We start from the raw sequence: 17,743 nt of genomic DNA, 5'->3' as shown, positions 1-17,743 counted from the left end.
GTGTGTATATAGCGGATTGCCTAGTTTTTGGCGATTTGTGAACGACGCTTGCGTGTATCGTCTGCAAGAGGCGATGTAGCTTCCTTCTTATTTAATACGTGGATAATGTATTACCATCCTTTTTAAAACTAATTGATTGACTGTTTCTCAAAACAGAATAATCGTGAATTGTCTGTCTGTGTTTATGATAGAATAATATATCGATACCAATATTCTAATAGGATGTATCCCACAAAACCCAAATTTTTCAGGAGGAGGAAAAAACCGTATATTTTTTTAAGTATATTTAAGAAAAAAATGTTTTTTTTTTAATACCTCTTTTTTTCTATTATTTGTTTCAGATTATGAGTTTTTTTTTTACTTGGCGGCAATAAGTGGGTTCCGTCTTATTATAATATTATAATTTTATTGGATACAACATATTTCTTTGTAGTTGTCATGTTAGCACGATAACTAAATTCTAAATATTGTGGGTTGAGACAAATTAAACAACGATTATATTTAAAACGAATTTCCTTTATTTCTTATCAAAACTTTTTTAAAGAAAAAATTAGGAAACAGAAGTTTAGTTCAAAACAAATATTGAAAAACTAATCCAAATCTTTACAAAATGGAACTCTAATATGACTATTTTGTTCCCTTACTTTTTTTTACAGCCTTATCAGTCTTTCTTGTAGAACTTTTATTTTTTTGTACTTCTGTATTGTTTACCTTTTTGTTTGATACTTCTATTTTTTCGTAATATTTTATAAGGTCGTAAAAGTAGTGCGTGTCTTTTGGAATCACTTTTTTTAACTGTTGTAAATACATCCATTTTTTCTTTGAAATTTCTAACCTTTTACTGTATAAGGGCCTGGGTACGTATTCATCCAAGGTAATTCCTTTTTGTCTTTATGGTAAAATTGCATACGGGTCGTCGTATTTAGTTTTATACAAAATTTTCCCCGAAGGTAAATATTTTAGACTTCTTAAGTCTGCCACCTTTAACGGACTGCTTAATTTTCCTGGGCGAATTGAGTTATATCTCATCAAGTTCGGGTTATCAAAATTAAGAAAGTACGAGTGGTCTAAATATTCAACTTCCAAAGGCATTGGGTTTTTTCTAGCATCTTTTATAATAATTATGTAGTCTGTAAGTAGAAAAATATCTTTTCCCTTCAATCGTCTATCAATAAGGCTATGAGAAGAGTCACACTCCATTTGAGTGTGACCCTTCTCAAGAAATTTTTGTTCAATCTCAATATTAAATTTTGTTGCAAGAAAGGACAATGGATTGGACAGAACGACATTTTTATTTTGATTACCGCAACTGTCCGAGGATAAAATAATAGATTTTTTGTCTGCCTCCAAAGCTGATGTCAGATGTTTGATGATGCAGGTTACAAAAACTGAACAACATAGTTCCCCTTCTGTTTCATTCCACAGGAAATTTTTGCATGCATGGCTTGACAAGTTGTAGATGGTAAAATTGTGTATCTGCAATTTTGTTTTATAATACAAGGAGCTTGCTTGTAATTGAGGACATAATTTGACGGCCTGTACGTCCATTGTAAAGCAATAAATAGACTGATCTTGTGCTTTCTTCTTGTCGAAGTCTTTTTCCTTTCGAGCATGATCTTTTGCTAAAATATGATTCTGATAAACATTTTCGTCAATCTGATTTATTTTGTATCCACAGCATAAATCGCACTGATCCTCTAGGCTTAAACAATGCAAGATTCATTTCGTCAAACTCTTTTAGAAAAGTACTCATTGACAAGGGCAGCACATCTTCGTTTAGACATTTATTTTTATAAAGTTGAAATACGTCAGTTTTTGATGTAAAATCTTCCTCTAGATATAACTTGTTTGACTTTTTGCGGCAGTAGTGACTTTTAATTTTAAGCAAACTATCTAAAAATAGGTGCAACTGTTCTAGCTTTTTATTTTGTTCAACTGAATGTACTGAAGTATTTTTTTTATTAGTCTTATTTTTGTTTATGTTCTCCTGATTATTTTGTGTTCCAAACACTGATCCCTTATTAACCCAGTGCCTAACCATTCGTTCTTTTATACCTAGCGTACCAAGAAATGTTTGCTTGCACACTTGGTGTTTTCCGTCCTCAATTTTTAAATAGTACTGAAAGGAACCTTGTCTTCTGGATGGATTTCTTTTTCTTTCAACGTAACTAGTCATGTGCAAAACGTAAAGCCTTTTTTGCTCCCAGGACATATTCCAAAATGTTTTATAAATTCATTGTCGGATTTCTGCTGACATTAGGTGGCAGAAACGATTTGCTGCTTTTTTACAAAAACTCGACATACATTTAGGTCCAAGTATTCTTTTATTTCTTTTTGTATCGTGTTTAACTGCCCCGTCTTTAGATCTTGTGTATCCAATGTACTCTTCTCCCATCATTCTTTTTCTTTTGTTGACATTTTTATCCCATAATTCTTTATTAGCTTTTTTCTTCTTTCTTTTTTCAGCTATTTTTGTATCTATAAAAAAAAAAGAAATTGATTCTCAAATAGGTTTTGCAACCCAAAATCGAATAAGATGGGAGAAGATTTTTGAATAGGGGTCCAATAAAAGTAAAGCTTCTTTATTTAAATATCGACTTTCGACTTTTATGAAGTTATCTTTAGGACACTACAATGGTAAACGGATTTAAAATGTTTATTTTTTTAAATTTCGGAAAAAACTACTATGTTCTTTAAAATATAAAACTTATAATATCTGGTTTCCATCGAGGGGTCCTGAGGATGACTTTACTGAAGTCGAAACCTCGACATTTAAGTCAAGAAATTTTAGATTTATTGTGCCTCTAACCAACAATTTTCTCCCATCTTTAGTATTTTACTAATGTTAAATTTTACCTTCAGACTGTACTAAACCTGGGCTATCTTCATCTGGGTTATCTTCGTCTAAGTTATGTTCATGCGAGTTTTCTTTATCAGGGTTATCTTCATCTGGGTTATTTTGATTTTGTTCTTCATTTAAGTCGTCTTCTTGTGATAATCGTATAAATTCGGAATCAAAATTATCTTTGGGCTCTTGGGCTTAAGTCGATTAATGGCAGACTGTCATAGATTACGTCTGCGGAATGCAAAAAATCAACGTTCACGCTGTAATTATCAAAGGGGTGTTGAAAAAAGTTATTGTCATCTTCGTTAATTACTTCTAAATCGTAAGGCACATTGTACATCATATCGTTAATATTTACTTCGTCATTGATGAATTTGGGTTCATTAGTAATAGTTTCGGTTTGATTTAAAGCCATTGTCATTATCTTTGCTACTCTATTAGAGATCTAAAACAAATGGTCCGTTTCAGTAAAAGGCTTACAATATCTACCCATAACAAATTTAAAGGTAAAATAAAAAAATAAATAGCTATAACCAGTTTAATAGCTATAACCAGTTTTACTCTAAATAAAAAAGTTCTTTTTCGGTCAATTTCTATAGGTGTCACAGTATTTTTTTTTAATTTATAATTTGGCTTAAAATGCCTAAATTATAAATTATTCTTATAGATTTTGCTCAGATAAACCCATACAAATACATTTATTTATAGCTCTAATACGACCTAAGCCACAAAATACAATATGGTATCGTTACGTCGTTTTAAGCAGTAATTTTTATAAATATGTCGTATCAAACATGGTTACTCAGAATTACAATACGACGTATATGACCTAATTATTTAAAAAGCAAATATTATTACTAAAATTTTATAGTATAAATAAATTTATATGCGTTAAGAAAATAATAGATACTACAATGTAACTTACCTCGACATTTTAAAAATATAGACACTTAAGATACCCTTTTTAATTGTAATAATGCAACAAAGTATACACAAAGTATTTATACTATCAACACTCACTTAGTAAAACGATGGAGCGACTGTGGTATACGACCTATTAGAAATAAAAAAATCAGCTGTTTTATTTACGACATATTAGAAAAGGCGCCTAACAAATATTTCTAGTTAAATGATTTTTACGATATATTAGATTTCGAAGGAACACAGTGAATTGAAACCATTTTTGTAAAAAACGTAAAATCGGAAATTTGTGGGATACGTCTTATTAGAATATTGGTATCGATATAGAGTTGTTTATTTTTACTATATAAACACTCATAAAATTATCTATATTCTAATTTTTATAGATAGGTACAACCTATTAATCTGAAAACACTGTATGTACATAGGAGAAAAGTAAAAGTCGTAATAGTAAAAACAGAAAGAAAATAAAAGTGTTTTTAACTGAATTCGTTAATTAAATACAAGCAAAAAATTTAAATGAAGATCATCATTTTCATGATATTAGGATTTATAAGATTCAAGTTTAACTTTAGATTTATAAAATTTAACAAATATTTTAAAGTGCATGCATCTATCCCAAGTTAATTGTCTCATTTTAGGTGAAGATTAATTTCTTTCAAAAAAATAAAATTTAAGGAGATTCTTAAAAAAGTGCAAGAAAAATCACAGATCTAACGCAACTATCATAAATTGTTTATTAAATGTAACTTTCTATTTTGTATTTGTAAACACAGTGTTACCAACTTTTTGAATTCTGAATTCCGTAGGACCAGTGCAAAATACCGTAGAAATCCGTAGACTCGCTTTTCAAGGAAATAAATTATATAAATAATTATTGTATAAAAAATATAAGTATAAAGTTATTTCTATAAAATAATAAAGAACGAAATAGAACGAAAATAAAATAAATGAATAACATAAGACTTAGGCGCAATTCACACAGAACAGGCGTATGGCGGTGGCGTGGGACTGGCATGGAGCTAGAATGGAGCGGACATGGCGCGCACAATTCACATAGAAAGGGATTCAATGTGATTATTGTCATTTATTTGTTACGTACATAACTGTGTAGTAAAGTTACAATGCTTTCGGATGACGAGGATGATCAAGATATGTTGAACCTTGTAAATTAAGCTAACATTCAAAGGCAAAGGAGTTACTGAATACATTCCTTGTAGTTAGATAAAGAAAAAACTGGTGGTTCGTTTAATTTTATGCGGGAGCTCAATATGTACCCTGAATGTTTTCAAATTTTCTGTCGAATGTCTGTTCAATGTTTTTATAAAATACTAGTAAGGGTTTAGTAAGGGTTAATATTGAGAAGAAACTACAAATTGAAGAGAACTTGTCAGTTCAGAGGAAAGCTTGTTAATAACGCTGAGGTAAGTTGAAGAAAATATATTTAAGTGAATCTATTTCTGCTTAATCTAAAACAAAAAAATAACGATAATGTTACCCTAATATTAATTATTGTATTGTATAAATTTACTCAAATGAAATTCATCCGTGTTCCTGTGCGGTACTGAATCTAGATTTCTATTTACCGAGTCTTCAATTCAAGATTGAAAACTATCCATTGGGATAGTAGAGGCTTCAGGAATGGTTGAGGATAGTATTTGCTCGGCTAAATTCAAAATTCCAATTTTGAAACGCCGCTTCTGAACAAAATTCATGGACTTAAAAACGCCAGGTCTGGGTCAGGAGGATAGATTGTGGCATTCGGTTTCGTGCTGTTTTGGATCTTCGTGATTGGAACTCCTTTTTTTTCTAAAATCATCTTCTTTCTGTAGTTGTGTTTTAGGTGCTCTCATTGCTATCGGTTGATCATCGATAGACATACTGGAAGATAGTACAGGTGACCGAGAGGAACGACTGGATAGAATGTTATAAGGTAAAAGTACATCAGCATTGAAGGTGTCTTAAGACTCATTAGATTGTGACCATAATTCAGCTACGTGATGGCTCGATGATGCGTCAGCAGACTCTTGATCCACGTTGCTCTTACAAGACTTCAAGAAAGGATCCAAAAAGAAGAGATGTGGGGTCAAATAATATTCTTTGACTCGTTTTGTTCTTTGTCCTGATTTTATTTTTAATTTGGCTTTATATTTTGAGTAGCTTCCTCGTATGTTTTTCCAGTGGTCTTTACACTCGGTTACTGAAACAAAAGTATAATTTCTAATGTAAATACGAGTTTAAACATCTTTTGTTAATAAACACATACATACTTAGCACTTTCGCTGAATTTATTTCATATTTTTCCTATGCTTGATCTTGTGCAGTTCTATTGCAGTAATCCGACCTTTTATGGTCGTATAGAACTGCATACTATTGCACGTCTTGACAGAACTCGTAATTAATAAATAATCATCCCGCATTTTACCAAATAGACAAAAAGAAGCAATATAAACCGCTGTTTGGTATAGGGCATTTACCACTAGTGTAGGCCACTCTTGGCGTCGAAGTGACGTGGCGGTGGCGTGACTTATCACGCCTCTACCACGCCATTTCTATCTGTATTGCTCTATAAGCGAACATGCAAGTGGTACATGCGTCTACCACGCCAGTCCCACGCCACCCCCATACGCCCGTTCTGTGTGAATTGCGCCTTAGTTTTCTTCGTCTGAAGATGAAAGAATTAGATTTACAAAGTAGGTTTCTGGACGCTGTCGCTGATGTTTATATAAAACAGATGTACCCATATTAGTTACCATTGTTTTATCTATTTCCCAATTAAAGCAAGTCAAAGTTTTGGTAAATGATCTTTTTGAGTGCAAAATGCCTGATAAAGAATTAGAACTCAATCTATTTTGAGTTCTTGTTTTATTTAAATTTATAATCGAAAAAACTCTTTCGACACAAGCACTACTATGTGGCAAAATTTGAATATGGTGCATATATTCAAATTATAAGCTTTAAAACAATTTGAAACATTTTTTGGCCCTCCCGTTTTTTAAATTAAAGACATTTTTCCAAAACAGATGAAAATCCTTTTCTTCAAAGTCTCCCAAACCATTGAGCAGAAGGCGCTATTCCATTGTTGTTATATTCAGTAATTAAATTGGGAAACTGCAAAACCATTAATGACATATTTACTTTATTATATATTCGTATATTTCTGGGGGTAATAAAGGTCATGTATTTTAAATCGTTTCTTGAGAATGAAAATCTAGTTTTTATTTGGTGTAGTAGCTGTTGATAGAATTTAAGGCATTAAATTCTAAACTTTTTAAGTTCAAAGATAACTCTCTATGTGTAATTATATAAGCAGTGACCGAGCCACCAAGATATAAGACAATAGCGCAAGATGTCGCACTCGTAAACTAAAATTATTTTATGAGGAAATGACGAATAAATCATTTTTTATGAGAGAGATTATCTATACTTTAGGAATTGACTTATTATTTATATATATATTATTATTTTTTACAGAATTTTTAATGAAATATCAAAAATCCGTAGATCTAAGGATAAATCCGTAGGGTTTACAACACTGTGTAAACATAACCTCTCAAAAACTTTAATTGTTTTGATTCACTACAATTGCCACAACTTAAATTTATCAGAGTGACCAACATCGAGAGGACACAATCACGCAAAATGGCGGCCACCTAGTAGTGGTCATTTACTTTTCATTGAATTAGCAATCCAGGTATATTTATTAAGTTCGTGCATCGAATACATAAACAGTGCTATTTGAACAGGTGTTTTAGACATTTGACAATTAAAAGCCGGTGCCTTTATTCATTATAACGCTCCTCACGAATTAAAGCCGTTTTTATATGGAAGCGTAAAATCGTTACTATATGGTAACGTAAGGCTAGTATGGGTTTAAATAGCGTAGCATACTAAAGTTTTTTGCTTAAGGTGTGGATATAAGTCCAGTATAATTAGCGCACTTGTCTTCTTTTTATCTATAAATATAAGGTTATCATTTAAGACTATCATTCAAGACTTTTAGTAAAGCATTTACTGTAATATAATATTTGCAAAATTGATTTGCAGAAAATATTTCTAGCAGTTATGTTTGTCTAAATACCCTATTATTTTTTTATTCTATCTTCCAAGCGGATAAAAAAACACTATTTTTTAAGTCACCAACAACAGGAACGATTATTGGCGAAGTGAGTTTAATCATAATCAGTATATACTATGTAAATATGATATATACAAGATATTATTAATTCAAAAATCCGTATTACTGTAAAGGTTTATAAACTTAAAGAGCAAGCTCGGAGTCCAATTTAATTAACTTTGACGTTAATTTTCAAAGCAAATGTGACAAAAATCTAAATTTATGTCATAATTTCAAGATAGCAGCCTACAATTTAAAAAAAAAACATACAAAAATGTTTCTCGTTGTAACTACTGCTCTTAATCAAAACTTATCCATCATTAACAAAATGACATTTTCATGACAAATGGTTCGCATTAACTTGAAATCATTCCATCCGACAAACGAGCGGTAATTTCGTTTTTTTCCCGCGGCTTTTGATGCATGCGGTCACTTTTAACCGTTTACGCTACTTTTCTAAATCCGCGATGCGTGCATCTGGAATTTAGAAAAGCATGTGACTGAATTAATAGAAAATGGTCTAAATTCCATAATTAAATCGTAAAGTTTTATTAAATATCTCTATAAACTAGGGTTCGTATACCTCGACTGATAAATTCGCATGTCGACGTAGAATCAATATTAAATAAGCTAATAGTTTAGGGCTGTCGTGGGGTGATGCTATCGTCAAAATAATATGCTATCTACAGGTACGGAGGGAAATGAATTTAAATGTTTGTCTTTTCCTTCGAGCACGCAACTCCTTCGTTTCATTGAATTGATGGAAATATTTAGTAAGTTTTAACAAAATAATGGCTTTACAGGAATATTTGTGCCATAATCCGGACTATTTTTAGACAATCGTATTTGACAAAATCAATTTAGGTGACTGTTTTGTTCAATTACAAGCACCGCAGTCTGGATTTTACTACTATCGACATTAAACAGAGTGCAGGCCCGAAATAGAACTTTAAATCATATTTTGAAATACCTACTAGTTTCACTCTCGAATTACTTTACTATTGAATCATCACTATATTTGCTTGGACATATGTTGTTCTTGATACCTATAAATAAGGCGGTGTCGGGTATGTATGAACTCTAGCTCCTACAGATTTAGTAAAAAAGGATCTTCTGGAGCTCGTTTTTATGTTCGTAAAGAAGGTAATACAAATAATGTTTTTGTTACTTTAAAAGTGTAAGCAATATTTGGTTTAAAAAAGTGGTTTGCTTGTTTTACACAAGATTTTGACCCATCCAAACTCAGAAAAGAGACGCATCATAATAATAAGGCAATGCATGTTTTTGGACATAAATAATAAAGATCATCAGCCTTACCGATTATACCGAAGTTACCAGTTACTACCTTTCAGTGTAGTACTATCAACATATTGATCACCAACGGTTTTGAGACATCAGTAATAAGAATATGTGAATAGCCTAAAACTGATGTGCCACATACCACACCATTCTGATAACAAAAATAAAAACAAAAATCACTAATGGGAAATAAACAAAAATATGAATAGAGAATATTATAGGAAGATTATGATAGACTTAAAGACGGAAGCATCAAAATTAAAGTAAAGAAAATAGCGTTAATGACTTTACGCAACCAACTGGGAAGATGAAGGTTGATAACACATGGAATGAAATGGAGGAAAAGATTATCAAAACGGCAAAAATAGATACAAACTAAATGTTAAAAGGAAAAAACTGATGACACCAGCAATGTTTTAAGAAAGAAAATACAAGAACCAAGACATATAGAAAGAGCAGCAAAAAATAGATGGCTAAAGCTACAGTATGAAGAACATTTGCAAGAACAACGCGATGAGGATAATGATGCATAAGAAAATAATAGAAAATATGTATCTATGATATCTTTTATAGATTACGACAAAGCATTAGATAAAGTGCAACATCATAAACGTTCAAATGCTGAGGCGACTTAAAAAAGATCAAAAAAACTTACGTTGTATTGAAAACTTGTACTGGAACAAATCAGCTGCAGCTAGATTTAATAACGAAGTTACCAAAGCACAGAAAATCCATAGAGATGTATGACAGGAATGTGTCCTCACTTCATTTATTTATTATTAAAGAGGTACTTCACAAAAGCTGCTTCTTAATCAATTCAATCTTGTGTATTTAGACGATCGCAGGAAGATTATTGCAGTGCTTTTTTTATGTAAGTCATAACACAATAAAATGGATTGCATCGATATTCCGAGACTTAATTCAAGAAGCTCTGGTACGTTTTATTGCGAGCGTCCTAACAACAATATATTAACTAGATCTCCGTTATATTTTATGTGGATTTATTAAAAATAAACTTGCTTCAGCATTAAGTGAATGAATTTGGAGATGATTTTATTCTTATTATATTGTTGTTATATTATTGTTATTGTAAAAAGAACACCTTTAATTTAGTGAATCTGCTTTAAGTTAGAGATTCGCATTAAATATGCAATGTCTGGCGTGTTAGGACGTGTAAAGATACACGTATGCAAATTTTTGACTGATATTATAAAACCATTAAGGACTAACCAGTCAGTTTCTTTTTGATATATTATGTCTGCTGCGTATACACTGTTCATAATTTTTATTGACACTGTAGATACAAATATAATCAGGGTAGTGGAGAGTGAAGAGCCATGAGCCTAATATAATCTAGGTCCTATTTTTACATTCTCTTAATTATTAATAAACACTGTCCTACAGAAGACAGTGAGATAATAAAGTAAGGTCAGTTGGGGCAAGTTCACATTTGGATGAAGTGTGACTCTCTCTAATTTTTTAGTAACATATGTTTAATTCCATCTACAGATAGCGTTAAGGCAACATTGCATCATTCTTTTTGACATACTGTTGAAAACGTTAATACTTTTAGGTAATTATTATAAAATTTATAGCAGCTTATTATACAATTTATTACGAAAATAACTATGGGGTCGCACTTGCCTCAAACAAAAGCGACAAAGAGGGAAATGCGTACCCATAGAGATGCTCTAGCCCCAAATACTAAATTGACTTATTCGAAACAGAAATTAACTGCTGCTATTAATGAAATTGTAACGGGAAATATAGGTCCTAAAAAGGCTAGTATAGTTTATATAAAATCCCAAGGAGTACCTTAAGAGGCCACGTCAAAGGCAGAAGGGGTATGAAAAGCAATACATTTGGAAGATTGGCCGATATTGATTTCGGAGAAGAAAAAAAATAGTCGAGGGCATTAAAACAATGGAAAAGTTCGGACTGTCAATATCAAAAGTTTGAGAAAATGTCGCACACGTTGTGAAGCAAAATAAACTTAAAACCCAATTCAAAGATGAATATCCAGGTGCAGCTTAGTTTATAAAGTTAGGTATTCACGAATACTTCGATCTATTAAAGACAACAATTAGTCAACTTGATCTAGCAGCTAAACTAAGCCACATCTGAAATTTAGATGGAAGTGGCTTCTGCAGTGATCCAACTAAAACCAAAATATTGGATCAAATAGAATTTCCATGTAGTCGTACAGCGAGTGGTCTGGTTAGAGAAAATACCTCCATTTTATTAGCTTGCAGTGCAGCTGCTGACAAAGGTATAGCATTTGAAATTTTCAAAGATGTGTATGGACAGCTACAGAAATTCCTGACGGGCCAAAACTTGTGTATGTAGCCAGAAAAAAAAGGATGGATGGAAAGAGACGTGTTTTAGAATTATTTAAAAATTAAAAGTTTTGATAAAAGATTTTGGAGAAAGACGACTCATATATACTTTTAATTTGCAATCAATATACATTAGAACAGGAAGCCCTAAAAAAAGGCGTCACCATCATCAGCCAAGTCTTACAATTATTAAATTTGTTTAATCATTATAGTGATTCAATCATTTATCCTTTAAATGATTAGGATAAAGGATTCAAAGCGACTCCATTGGCAAACACAACACCCACGTAAAAAAATGATTAAAAAACATTTTCTGCACTGATTCAAGAAATATGGAATGAGGCAACCCGTAATATAACTCGGGAAGGGCTTAAAAATACGTGGGATATATCCTTATAACAAAAATCTTATTTAGTGTAATAGTTTTGATCCGTTAGCTCTTGAAAGGTAGGAAGAACATAAATGCATTAGTACTGATAGAACTGGTAACAATTTACCACAACTGATGTTTCTATAACCACAGGCGAGCCAGATATATGCCAGCCATAAACAAGCACCGCACATCTATTTCAACTATCTACAAACATAGTTTAAGAGAAAGCTACTTTTCCATTTAAGAACATTTTACTGGCTGCTTTAAAATGAAAGGGATCACCACAAGAGCTAGAAAAGAAACAAAAAAAGAAGATATCTAAAGGAGCCGAAATTATTACGAGAGAAGATTTTCTACAGCGTTTAAAACAAAAGTAGAAAGTGATATCAAAAAATATATAGAAGAAACAGCGACAAGAACTTATTGTTTACTCAAATAGAGAACTTAATGGTGGTATTACTTATGGTGAAAGTGACGAATATGAAGCGTTTGAATAGTTTGCGGATAGTGAGGAGCAATTAGAAAGAGAACAATTTTATTCCGACAGACAATTTTAGAAAAAGCTGTGGGTGATTGGATTCTTGTAAAATTTGCTGGAAAGAAGTCCATTAAGTACTGTGTGTGGGTCAAGTACTACGTAAAAATAACATGATAAAATTTGCCAAGGAACAAAAGCTCTTAGATAAAAAATGTATGCTCCAGATATAGGTGACATTTCCGAGGTCGATGGATATAGCATTACAATTCTGCTGCCTCCTGCTGCCATTGGAAGTAGAGACGAAAATCATTTCAAGTCTTATTTGCTGATTATGACGTACAATAAAATAAATATTTTTTTACATTTTGCTCACTTGCATTACAAATAAATGTAAACGATTTGCCGCATCTTGTTCTTAGGTTGCCTATTGGCATTCTATAATATTATTCAGAACATTAGTGCTCTAAGGGCCAAATTACGGACCAGCCGGTAAAGTTCCTATGTGTTATCAGGCAGATAAATTCTATCCTCTCGGTAAACCTACCAATAGCTGTAGGAAGAATTATGAACCAAATTTTAACCTGCTGGTAAGTAGCAGAAGGTTTACAATTTGGAAACAACATAATTGTTGTGGCCAGCACAAAAATCTTATTAAAAAAAGAAAGATTAGGGTTATGAACATCCCGTGCTGACAAAAATAAATAAAATAAACAAAAATAATGGAAGTGTTTGGTTTTGAATTTGTGATAATAGTTATAGGTACTTGTATACTTGTTCTGTGCCAAATCCGATATTCTTTCTATTAGTACTAGTATTAATACGTATTTGCATTTTTGCTAATTGTTTGTAAGTATACCACTAGACCTTTGCCAGTGAATCACAGTATACAGCTTTTTAGAAACTGTATACTGTGCAGTGAATTTGGTAGAATTTTAATCAATTTTTCCTAATTTATTTTTTTAGAGGATGTCTCAATAACCTGATAAAAAAAGAGGTCAGTAAACTTTTCTGAAAAAGAAGTTATTTTGCTCTCTAATTTAGTAAGTCAATATACGGGTACAATTGAATAAAAAAAGACTGATGGAACATCTTGGAAAGAAAAAGATCAGGCCTGGGAAAAAATTGACAGCAGAGTTTAATGTAAAAAACCCTGTGATAGGGGTGGTTCGAACCCTGAATAATCATCGAACAAAGTATGAGGGTATAAAAAAATCTAAGAGAAAAGTAGCCAAGAACAAACAGAAAATATTTAAAACTGGTGGCTGGTATTTAAATATGGTGGCTCAAATTTCATGTTGCTATATGGGATTTCTTAGATATATGTTTTCTTTTTATTTCTCAGTTACATAACAGTAACATAGCCAGCAAAGAAGGGCAGCTGAGGGAAGGGTGTAACCTTAAGTTGGGCATTATCTTATTAAATAAAGAGAGATCAAAATATAATAACAAAATACTCATACAGATTAAGATCAAAATTTAGAATATTATACACAAACTTCTTGCAAAACTATGCAAGCTTCAACTCTTTTAAAAATTTGAGGTTATAAATTTCCTGGTAAACCTTTTTTACGCTGCTTTTTTCTGTTGTTAACTTATTCTACTGGTACGCCACAATTATCCCGCTGGTAAGACAAACAAGAAGTTCATAATTCAATTTTTAATGTTACCAGCAGGATAACTTTTCCAGACACTTTACCAACCAGTCCATAATTTGGCCTTAAATCGCAGTATACTATGGCTTCGTGTTACGCGTAATTTCAAAGACAAAGTATACTACAATTAGGATGCCTACATTCTTAACTATTTTAAATGTTTCTGCACGATTACAATACCTTTCTTTTAAAAGGAAGTAAAAACTGTAAAATTTAGAATATCCTGCTATACTAATTTAATTTATATAAGCTTAACAATAAATTTGTAGAGACTTACAACTTAGAGGCTTAATGCAACCACTATATCCTTTTTTCAACATCGTTTTTGATTGTATTTTTGTCTACTATTTTCACCAAAAAGTTTTACTGTAAGATTGTACTTCTTATTTCTTAATCGAGAATTTTGACTTTATTGAAAGCGTTATGTTGACAGGTAAATACTTTTCTGAATGCGTATCTTTTGGCCTTTGGGTATGTTTAACGCACAATGCGCTTGAGTTAAAATGAGTTAACCACTGTTATCCTCTTCATCAGTCTTTTTCACTTTAATTTTTGCTCTGAAACCATATGCTCTAGATACTCTATTATTTAAAAACTGATCACTGAATATGTCCATTACAATCTCTTTACAATTTGCTATGCTATAATTTATCTATTTACCCTTACATCGGGTGACACAGAAAAAAGGGAACACTTAATACCTTTTTTACTTTGAAAGATAAACAAATAAAATTTTGTGGGCATTTTATTGGCCGATTTAAAAGATCATATCAAATTATTGGGAAAAAGAAACCGCATTTCAAAAGTGGTTGTTCCCAATAATGTGCTATTTAAAAAAAAAGTAAATGCCAAAACTAATAGTTTAAACATTTTAAATAGGCGTGTGAACGATTTAAAGCATAAAATGCAATGAAAACTATTTTTCCGCGATTACTTGAATAAAAATTAAAACTTTCAACACATTCATGGCACCCTTTTTTAAAATTTAAAAAAATTATTTTTTCTATGAGTATAAAATAAAAAGTAGCAAATAGAGTTTTCAGAATATAATTTTTTATCGAAATACGTAAAAACATACCAAGTGTCCCATTTAAAATAAGAAAGTTAGTGTCTCCTAATGTTAAACGGGAAGTGATGGTAAATAATAGAATATGTCAAAAATTGCTCTTATAACTATTCTATCGATATACCTGTTTATGTTAAAAAATAAAAAAGTTATTAAGTGTTCTCTTTTTTCTGTGTCACCCGGTATATATAATATTATTACACCCTTTAACCACACCATCTTTACCCAAAAAACGAAAAACCTAAAAACATAACCATGCTTTTTTTGGCGCATGACCAAGGCCCAATAGTGTTGGGATACTTATTCGGTATTTATTATAAGCATATTCCTGATTACTGAAAATAGCATGCATATTGCCGAACTTCATTATTTTAAAAGTGAAAAGACAAAAATCTTAACTGCCATGACAAGTTTTATTATACGCTTTTGATTTATACTGATATGCTCTGAATCATAGGATAGTTTGTCTCATGAAATTACGCATTATACGAGGTCATAATATACTAATTCAGAGCACTACTGGTTAGAATAATAGTATACAATGCCATTAAGCGCCCCGGTTAGCGGGAATAGTGAGCTTCTATGATATCAAGAAAAAAAAATGTCATCTATTATAGAAGGTGATGTTTCATAACAGATTTTACCTGAATATCTTACTAAGTTGGCTTATAAAAATCCACAACACGAAAACTAATACAGTTACATTTTAATCAATAATTAATTCTGAGCTCTTTAATTTAGGGGATGTGCTTGTACCCCAACTGACTTTATGAGGTATTTTTTCATTCATTTACGTTTCATAGTCTCACAGAGTCATAAAGACCTTAAATCTCCAGAACCAATTACCTTAATAATCATTTGTTGAATGACAATTTTAAATACCTTTGATGCTGACACATGCTTATCTTTATGCATTTTTTATGTTTAAGTTCTTAAATCTACAGGTTGCTCTAAAATAATAAACGAAAAGCTACATTCGATAAAATAAAATAGATAAAATCCCCTAGAGTCGCATAAAACATTAACCTAAGCAACAAGCGACAGAAGCCGCTGATTTTGCGCTTTGCCTCTGAACTTTTCAACAATTCAGCAGAGCTTTCGCGCTTCGCTTTTTAGTCGCGCCGCGTCTCTCGATTAAACGTTTCGCCCGGACGGTTCTGGAGTAAAAGACGCGAAAATTACGTATACGAAGCGCATTATTTGAAGATTTACCTAAAATATTGGTAATATTTTCGCTTTAATATTAGTTAGTTAGTTTTCCACTAGTCAGTTGAATTCCGGATGAAAATTTGTGGTAAATATAACCTTTTTTTACTAAAAAACGTTTCTCGATATTATGAGTCTTTTAAAAAGAGGTCTTCTTAGGAGCTAATATTGGGTTGCTAAAAACAAAAATGATATTTCCAAATTAAGAAAAATCAATATATTCTTGCTTAGTGATGCATATGCAACAAATAGTTTAATTTTTAGTTATTTTGGACGATTTTTAAATCTTGGCTACTTTTTTACAATAAAATTATTATAAGCTTGTATTAGTAATATTTATATAAAATATTAAACGTATTATAAAATACTCGCTGTGCTTAAACAAAACAAGCGATTAAAAGTTAATTAAAGTAATTTTGTCGTTCAGCCCACGTTATACGAAAACTTATTGAAGAGGGTACATTTGTCATTTAAGTTTGAATTTTTTTTTGTAAATAACCCAAATATGTAATATTAAGTATAATTAAAAATATTATGTTTTTTCTGCAAATATAACGAAAGCACTTTATAGAAATATTTAAGGAGTGTTTTCTTAATCAGCAAATCCGTATTACTCTAAAAAGCTTCTTTTTTTTCGATTCAGATATCTTACGTTTTATGGCAACAAGAAATATAGAGTAAGATTTTTATTTGAGGTTCCTACGGATAAGATATATATTTTTTAAAGAATATTTATGATCTGCTAGTGATTAAAGAATAAAGCAGGTATATCGCCTGGAAAAAATAAAGGGGAAGCTAAGAAGCTTACAAAAATGATAAATTTAAATTTTTTTATGTTGAATCCTATCAGAGCAGAATCTAATTTCAGACATCTATTTTTTTTCATTTAATGTTCTAAGGTCAAAAGCGTAAATGATTAAAAGAATAGCATCCAGGGTGACAATTTAAACACTTGTCCAAAAAAATGTCCATATATTAGGAACAAAAAACTAAAAACAGTTTCTATAAAATAAAGGGGGAACAAAAGTACATTATCTTATTTTTGTTTCAGAAAATTCTTCTCTGTTTAGCAAGGGAAATAAATTAATAAATTAAAACACTTTTGAAAGGTTTATTATTATTTAGTTAAAAGTTAAAAAAACAATCTTCAAATTCAAATTCTTCCCATACATTTACAAATGTTTCTCTAGATATAGCATAGCATTCCTGATCTATTCTATGCTGGAGTTGCTCCAGCGACTCAGGTTGCATTTTAAAAATCACAGATTTTAGATAATAATACAAAAAAAGTCAAGAGGTGTTAGGTCCGCGAAACTAGGTGGCCATTCAATCGGACCTCTTCTTCTAATCTGTTGGAATTGTAGTAAGCGTTCTTCTAAAGATAAATTTCTGTATATATTCATCTGATTTTCTAATTCCCCACTATTAATAGTTCGATAGACCTCTGTAT

At 31.3% G+C, this 17,743-nt stretch overlaps 1 protein-coding gene across 33 annotated transcripts in view; it reads left to right on the top strand.

Moving 5' to 3' along the window:
• LOC126745035 (basement membrane-specific heparan sulfate proteoglycan core protein) overlaps positions 1–17,743 on the top strand; it is a 797,399-nt gene that overhangs the window by 432,996 nt on the left and 346,660 nt on the right. Inside the window, exon 1 of one of the 33 annotated variants that reach the window (XM_050452718.1) lies at positions 16,207–16,381. The exons of the other annotated variants lie outside the window; for them this stretch is intronic. The gene's annotated coding sequence lies outside the window, so the exon portion shown is untranslated. Of the gene's footprint in view, positions 1–16,206; positions 16,382–17,743 lie in introns of those variants that run through there. 33 annotated transcript variants of the gene reach the window in all.

The sequence above is a fragment of the Anthonomus grandis genome, chromosome 15 (genome assembly GCF_022605725.1).
Source record: "Anthonomus grandis grandis chromosome 15, icAntGran1.3, whole genome shotgun sequence".
Taxonomy (NCBI): Eukaryota; Metazoa; Arthropoda; class Insecta; order Coleoptera; family Curculionidae; genus Anthonomus; species Anthonomus grandis.
Note: the sequence above shows the minus strand (reverse complement) of the source record. Positions and strands in the feature narration are given on the sequence as shown.